Source organism: Pygoscelis adeliae, unplaced genomic scaffold (assembly GCF_000699105.1).
Source record: "Pygoscelis adeliae isolate BGI_AS28 unplaced genomic scaffold, ASM69910v1 Scaffold267, whole genome shotgun sequence".
NCBI lineage: Eukaryota > Metazoa > Chordata > Aves > Sphenisciformes > Spheniscidae > Pygoscelis > Pygoscelis adeliae.
Window position 1 is genome coordinate 649,153 of NW_008825150.1, and position 8,347 is coordinate 657,499.

Sequence of the window (8,347 nt, forward strand, 5' to 3'; positions counted from 1 at the left end):
ACTTTCTTGGTGCCTATCAGTTTGCTTCTGTGCATGCCCACAGCCTGACTGCTTCAGTGCCTACCTCTCTTCAGCCCGTCAGCATCCACAGACAATATCCCTCTGCTTACATCCAGCAGGCATTTCTAGGCCATGCTTCATGCACACTAACGGGATTAAGCTCTTCACAAAATACAGCCGTAATCTTTTTCCATGTGGAGAGTGAGAGCAGAAAACCGCCCATGCATTTAAACAGCAGCACCGCAGAAAGGGGCCGTGTGGACGCTCCCTGCCTGTGCCCTCCAGCACAGCTCCCTGACCAGCTGGCTACGGGCGAGCCTAGGCTACATGCCAACTTACTCAGGGTTGTCTACTGTGGAGAGAACTGAAGACGGATTGGGTCTGAAAGAGAGCAGAAGAAACTTATGTCTCATCTATAACCATAAGGATTGTGGGGCACTGCTCTAGCAGGATGTCTGCTGCTCCAATGACTCTGCATTTCACGTAAATCAGTCCACAGAGATCCTGGGAAGCAAAGCGCCCTATGCACAGCACAAAGATTGTGTAAGACCACTTTTTTAAAAAAACCAACATTTTTTCAGAGATCATTTCTGTTTGAGACATCAAAAAGAAAGATCTCCAGCTCCGCAAATGAGTGCACACACACTCGCTACTTCATCACTTCTGCAATTATTCACCAAACATGCTGGCTTTAATCCTGCTCAAGTCAATAAACTGCTAACATCCTAAATTTAAGCACCTGAGGTAGTTTTTGCTGGTTATGGGCTTAGGTTAATATTCTAAATCCATCTCTTTTCCCTTCATTGTTACCTTAAGAAGCAACAAAATACAAACCCAAACATAAATTTCCATGAGGATTTCCCCGGTTTCAAAGGTGTTCTAGACAATTCTGCTTTCCACCTCTGCACAGGAGAAGCACAAGCCATGGCACAGTCCAGCAGCAGTTTGCATGCACCAGCACTGAGTGAGCAGAAATGATCCTGCATCTGTATGCAGGGTTTTCTCACCTACAGCTAGGATGACTTAGCAGAACAGCCCACATTCCTCATGCAATATCACAGCTCTAGCCACAGTTACAAATACCTTTGCTGACTTACTAAAACAGTCTTAATTTGTCCCCTAGTCAAACTATAATCTGTGATGAACTGTTATGGAAATGGACAATGCTTGGTGCTCTGTCCTGATCCCTTTATAATCTAAATATTGACGCTCCTCAGGAACAGCAGGAGCAAGGTGTTTGCCTGATAAACCTCCCAGTTCCCTTTTAGAAAGGGTGCAAGGGAAAAATCACGTTTCATTAAACTTGTAGTGTAATAAATTTTGTTGACTTGTGGTATTTTTTTGCCAGAAAACTGTCTGTTCAGTACAGCTTGCCCTCCATACTATTCTTTCGGAGAGCATAAATAAATTATTCCTTTTCTTCTCTCTTTAAAGAAACAGTATACAAGATCCTGAGCATACTAAAGTCAGTGACAGCTCAGAGTGCTCACTGGAGAAGCACTGCATATTACAGGATCAAGCCTAAGTAGAAAGTGTCTGAGTGTGTTAACACAACCCCAGAGAAAAGACAGTTCAAGGCTGAAGTTCATGTGAGGAGACTGGTTGATGTCATAAGCTGTGAAACTGCAACTCCTCTAACTGATGGGTTGTAGCAAAATGCTGAGTGTCTGGCCCTCTAGTGCTTTTATACAAACGTGTTGACTTATCTTGTTTTGCTTCAGGTATTCCGCAAAACCAGCATGAATATTACAGAAATTGGGCAATCACTAAATATGTATAATCTTTCATGTTGTCTACACAGGGAAAACAGAAATTCTGGGCAATCAGCATTTCTAGGGGCTTCCAGGTTTTTTCTTTTCTTCCCAGGTAGGTAGAAATCAAATGAAGAGAAATATAACCTTCAGCTTGCTAGAACGAACATAGAGACCTTGATCATTAGAAAGTCATCTTCTGTCTTTCCAGACTGGACAACTGTCATTTGGTCCTCAGACATAACTGTGGCAGCATGGTTGAACTTTGCGTGTTCTGCTAACTCAGTGGTGTAGCGGGTGTTGTCAACCTTCTATTTTTACCTAGACACACAACTGTACATCTCTCTCTCCTATTTGAATACATATTGTGTATTGTGAAATACACACCAAAAATCAATCAGTTCAGCTTCAGATCTCTTATCCTTCCACCATACAAAGCTCAATCATGCCCCACAGACACTGCGGTTGCTGTTGTTACTGTGCTAGTGCAGAGGCTCTGGTTTGAATCAGTCCTCACCACAACAGGTGATAAACACAGGACTAGAAATGGTCTCAGCTCCAGAGGACTCACTATTTGTTGTAAAAGAGTGAGTTTAGTCCAGAGCAGTAAAAACTGTTTAAATTACAAATGTTATTCTAGACAAACAGCAATATAATCTTCACACTATGTCATAACATCGCAAATTCTCCATTGGCCAAACACTGCTGAAGAAACTATTTAGAAGTACTTCTGAATCCTGAAATATATTTATTGGAAATATTTCACTCTTCTTCCTGTAAAAGCCACATGCATTAATTATCATGAACTCTAGTTGCCCAAGCTGAGCCTCAGGGCACTGTAATGAAGTGGTGGAAATTTGGTTTGGGAGGCAAAGAAAATACTTTGTGCTTACTTATCATAGAATCATAGAATTATATAGAATATAATATACATATATATATATACATAATATACATACATATATATATATATACACTTATCATAGAATCATAGAACTTGATTTAAAAGAAAAAGAAACCCAGCTGTTCAGATGTTTGGGAACCTTGATGTGTGGGCAAAGCACAGGTGATCCAGTCTAATATTCATGTCAGCTCCCTTCTTGCACTGCGCCCCACATTCCACAGCCACCACTTAACTGGCTGTAAAGGGTTATTTCAGTGGCACATTAATTGTGCCATGGACACATTCTGTATAGCTCAGAGGTTATACAAAGTTCATTGGCTCAGGTGCAGCGCTGCACAAACAAGGTTAAACAGCTTTTGGTGTCGGTTCAGATCTGGAAGCAGTTTAGCCATTTTTATATGATCTGGAACACAAAGAATAAGCTCTACTGACCCAAGCCAGCTCCATTCACTGTATGTCTGGACCACAGTACAAAACCAGGAAAACTCAAAGTGCAACACCAGCACCTTTAACTTCATGGAGGCACATTAGATCCAGCAAGCTCCTGCTCAGGAAGGTCTTTCCTGATCAAGCTGGTGCTCGACAGATGCACTCAAATATCCATGCTCATGAGGAATCTTAAGCATTGAAAAAATGCAGAGCAGATCCACCTGAGTGGTTCTTTGTGGAGGGAGCCTCAGGACTCAGCCAAAGGTGGTAAACTGTGCTGGATCCACAGTGACTATGCAGAACCCGTCAGGCATCTCTGTAACACAGGAAACTTCAGGGTGTCCTGTGGCATTCATCTGTGTGACAGCATTTTCAAGTTACCTCAGCTTCACATTACTCTGAACAACGAAGTTATTGAACTTCCGTTACTCTTTGAAGAACATGCAAAAACCTCAGTACTGGTTATAAAATGCACGCCAAGAAATAAAAATTTACGTGCTGTGATACAAAGCCACAATCTTAATCTGAAATTCACCTCTTCCAAATATCAAGGCAAGAAGTCTCACAGCACGTCTGGCAACTCCCAGCAGAAATACATGCATTGACTTCCAAAGATAAGACCTCATGGCGAGAGACAGTTCTTAAGAAGGTATAAAGAAAAACTGACTTGCTGTGACTCACACTCAGAAGCACAAAACCTGACAAACATTTGAAGGTTAGCTGTGCTGAGCTGTGAATCTTCTGACCCAGGTCCTGCAGTCATATAAACACCTCTTGGTAGCTGGAGTTCAGAAAAGAGATGCTATGCCATGGACTGAATACGAACTGCAGTAGGCAGACCTTCAAGCGGTATTTCAACAGTCTTAGGGGGTTTTATATATACACACACACACACACAGACAAAAGATCTAAATATCAAATTACATATAATCTAGTGTGAGTGCTCACCAGAAGAATCTGCCATCTCCTGTAAACAGAATCTTGCACTGGATTTAACCTTGTCCTATATACTGCATAAATAAAGCAATTCCTCTTCTTTTTCATTCATATTATAGTCAGTAATTTATACAGTCTGCATAACACATAACTTCTAGAGAGTATTTTGAGTTAGGATTTAATCAGACTTCTACACAAGCCTTTGGATAAACTACAGGGGAGAAATCCTAGGCTTGCTTCATTCACTGAATATGATTTAAAATGATGTGTCAGGATTTTTTTATTCACTTCTACGCAAAATAATCTAACTCTCCATGATTCCTTGTGTTGGGATACTATTTAACCAGACTATTGATGGATACTGTTTAGCGATGAGAACTAAATTCTCGAGCCCACTAAAATCTACTTACATGATCTTAACCACCTATGCACTGATTAACTCCGGAGTCCCAGCCAGGTATCCAGGGTGAAAGAACACTACAAGAACGCAGAGGAAACACTGTGATGCTGCAGAATGGTGTAGGATGGGAGCTTTAGGAAGGATAAAAGGAGATTTAGGAGACTTAGCCTTGAAAAAAAGTCTACAGGCTCCACTCTGTTTTCCTCATGGCTCCACAGCGAAGAATTTTATGCACCGAGGTGGAGAGTGACAGATGTCTGATAAACTCCAGCAATACCAGCCTGGCTGTCAGGCACCGAGGGACTTGTTGCCAATCATTATAAGCTTAACCACCACCATAAGCACTATTTGCACCAAACCTAAAGCACAAAGGAGTACAGCTAAAATTCTGTTCTTTCGCCAGCATATTTGAACAGAAAAATAACAGTATTAAAAGATAATGTTGACATTTAATCTGTCAATATGCCTTGGAATTATCACCAAGATAAAGGCAGCACGGGGGATTGGTTCGGGCTCAGAATTATTGACCAAAAGACTCTTTAGGGGGAAAAATTCACCCTCTGTGCATAACCATGGCGTGTGCAGAAATTTCAGTCACATAGATCTCCTATGCAACTGTGATGGGACTCTCAGGGCTAGATGAAATAAATATCAAGTTTTGCAATAGTGATTGAAGAAGGGATGTCATGTAATACCCATCTTAATTTGGCTGTCCTTGTACACCTCCTCAGACATCAACTTGAGGACATATTTGCAGAATAGCCTTCCTCCAAATACAGCAGCAGACTACATTATAGACTTTATATACATAAAATACTGACTGGACACTTCAGTTACCCAGAATATAATTTATTATAAGAAATCCCTGGGGAACAAAACATGTCCCTGGATTAACATGAATTTATTAAAGCTACCATTAGAGCTTTATTAAAAATATCTAAAATGAGTACCTCTAAAAATCTCTCACATGCTAAAGGAAAATGTTAGACGATAATTACTGAAGAACTCTGACTCTATCAGTAGGCTAAAAGGCATCAGAAACAATTTAGCCGAAGTCGCATTTAAATTGAAGAACATGATTTCTTGGTGTAGTTCCATCTGAAGAGAGAAGTTAAGCTCCATATACATTACAAATCCTGATTTCAGTAAGCCAGATAAACAGTCCAAACTCAGTTTCACAGATAATAGATGACAAATACAGCACAGGAATCAAGTGTTTGAGGTTCCTAGGATTACTTCTTTTCTGCCATTGTAACTATACTCCCACCATCTACTGCTGCAAGAGTTGTATTTAATTTTTTCCAAACTTAAAATATGTTCTCTTCACCAGCAAACTGTGATTTAATATAGTTCTGTTTAGCATAATACCATTTTCTATTAATATTGTGATGTGTCCTAACTTTATAATATTTCATTACAGATACAGCTTTAGATATGTTCATATGAGCTAAATTAAACCATTATTCAAATTCTGGCATGTTGTCAGATACAAGAAAGAGCCAGGAGTAGGAGGAGGAAGATGCTGACAAAAATTCTGTCTGAGCAAATCATCATTAACTATTCTATTGAAGGCTTGAAGATGTACCAGCAGAATTCTGTAGGGAGAAATGTCATTTTTTTTCAAAACAACAAGCCCTGTAGTATTTCTCTGACTTTTATAATTTCTTGCAACAGTTAAGATAAAAGACTGATCTGATCAAATTAATTTATTGTTTCTTTTTACTAATCTGCCTTATATTAAAATAGACTTTCCAAAAAAAAATTAAGATTTGTCCTTTGTGGCAGAGAAATTTCACCATGAAAAACACACAGATAAAGGACATGGTAATGGGGAAAATTCTGATGTAAATGACATCACAGAATAAAGTTTTGGGACAAAACAAGGGAGATATCTATATAATTTCAAATTATCCCATAATCGTGTTGCCACATTGATGGGACACTCCACGAAAGGAATCCTCAGAAGGAATTAAGGAGGAGTCAAGTCCAGACAACTTCAGAAAAATCATTTTATATTTAAGGAGGATGTGGAAAAAGGTAGAGCAGCTTTCTAGACTAGCAAGTAAATAGCACTTTAAGATAAGTTTTGCTAATGGAAGAGAGCAGACTCGGTTGGCTATGCAGCAACAAACAAGACAAAGAGATAAGAAGGAGAAGAGCTACAGAGAGCCCTGAGAAAGAAAATGGAAATTTCAGCTTTTTTTGCTATGATGGGGAAGTAACAGTAGGAAGATGTCCATGGGACTGAACAAGAGCAGGCGGAAAATCTAAGACAAGGAGAAGAGTTAGTTGCAAGTTCATGGTGGATAATAGCAATAACAGCAATTAGCATTGCTACTCCCAGATTTTGTTGCAAAAGAGTACACAGACAAGCTGGCAGAGGGAAGTGTACAGGAAATTCCTGATACGTATATTCTCTTAATGTTTCCAACTGTTTCACCGACTTTTTCCTGCTCCATGGGAACCCTTTCCCTCCTGAGAAAACTAATGTAAGTAGTTTCATATAGCTTGATTATTGTTAGTAGCTGTCAGTGTTTACTTTTTTTTTTTAAAGTAAATGGTTTAATAGTAAGTAGTCACAATTAAACAAAAGACCTGGTGCTTCTCTCACATGAAATGGCATAAAGCAAGAGCACGCTGAAGCCAACAGCGGCACACAAGGGTAATTGAAAGGCTGTGGTGCAATTATGGATCAACCAGGAGCGATGTAGAATCAGGTCCAAAATACCTGGATCCCATTCCTGATCTTACTCTTTGCGATTTTCTTGGATATTCATATTTCTATGAAAATCTGACTGGTGAAAACCATCTTTTCTGAATCATCTTAATAACCAGTTATTAGTTATACAATTTTGGATTTGGATTTGAGTATCATCAAATGTCAACCTAAGTGTTAATTCACCAGTGGTTTTACAGAAAAGGCTAATTAAGCAGCTTTTTTAATGTTGTGCTGATCAGTAGTATGGTCGATATTTAATGTTGTTATTTATCCATGTATCTAGCAGAGAGCAAGAAGACCATCTCCCCACCACGAAAGAGCCACGATTGTGCCAGAAACCCTATTTGCTACTCGCTCCCAAAGCAGCAGTGTTTCCTCTTGTCACAGAACAATTCCAACAATAGCTAAATATGATTCAAAAACATCTAGTATTTACACAGAAGACCAATTACAATTAAAGTGAGTATAAAAGAAAGCATTTGGAAGGCATATGTATCTTTACATGTCATTTCAGATCAACACCTACTTAAAAGAGGGCTAGGAGGGATTGCTCGATAGAAAAGTATCTTATTCTTCCACTGGAGCTACTGGTTCTGAACAGCGGAGGTAGAGACGGAGACTTTGATGCCCTGGAAGGCCAGGCAGTCCTTTCCCATACGGCAATCCCAGCACCTGGGTAACGGGAGGCCTGACTGGAGCAGCAGCTCCGGCACTTCGCTGTCTGGAAGTCAGAATGTCATCATTCTCCATGCGGCAACTGCAGCCCTTTTTCAAGCGCTCACACGTGCTTTCTACTTTCCCCAAGCTCTCCTCCTTGTTGCTCTCTTTCCCCAGGCATACGTGCCCGTCTGCTTTCCCCTCCTCACCGTGCACGGCCCAGGCCCCTGACCCACGCTTAGGTATCGCGTACTCAATAGCTGCTGCAGTTGTCCTCTCCTGGCACGACCGTGGTGGCAGGCATGCTGTCAGCGGTCTCCGCGTCCCCCCCGGGGCACTCCTCCTCTGAACCGTCTCATTCTCAGGGGCTCAGCCCTCCCCGGAGAGGACCCTTCACCCCACGCGGCACGCAAGGCCAGGCTGCACACCCACCGGGCAGCCGCCCCTCGCAGCCAGCCCTGCCCTCGCTTCGGCGGTTGGCTGAAGCGCCACCAGCGCGGCTGCCGGCACCTTCCCCCCGAGGCAGCTCCCACACCCCCGCGGCGGCTGAC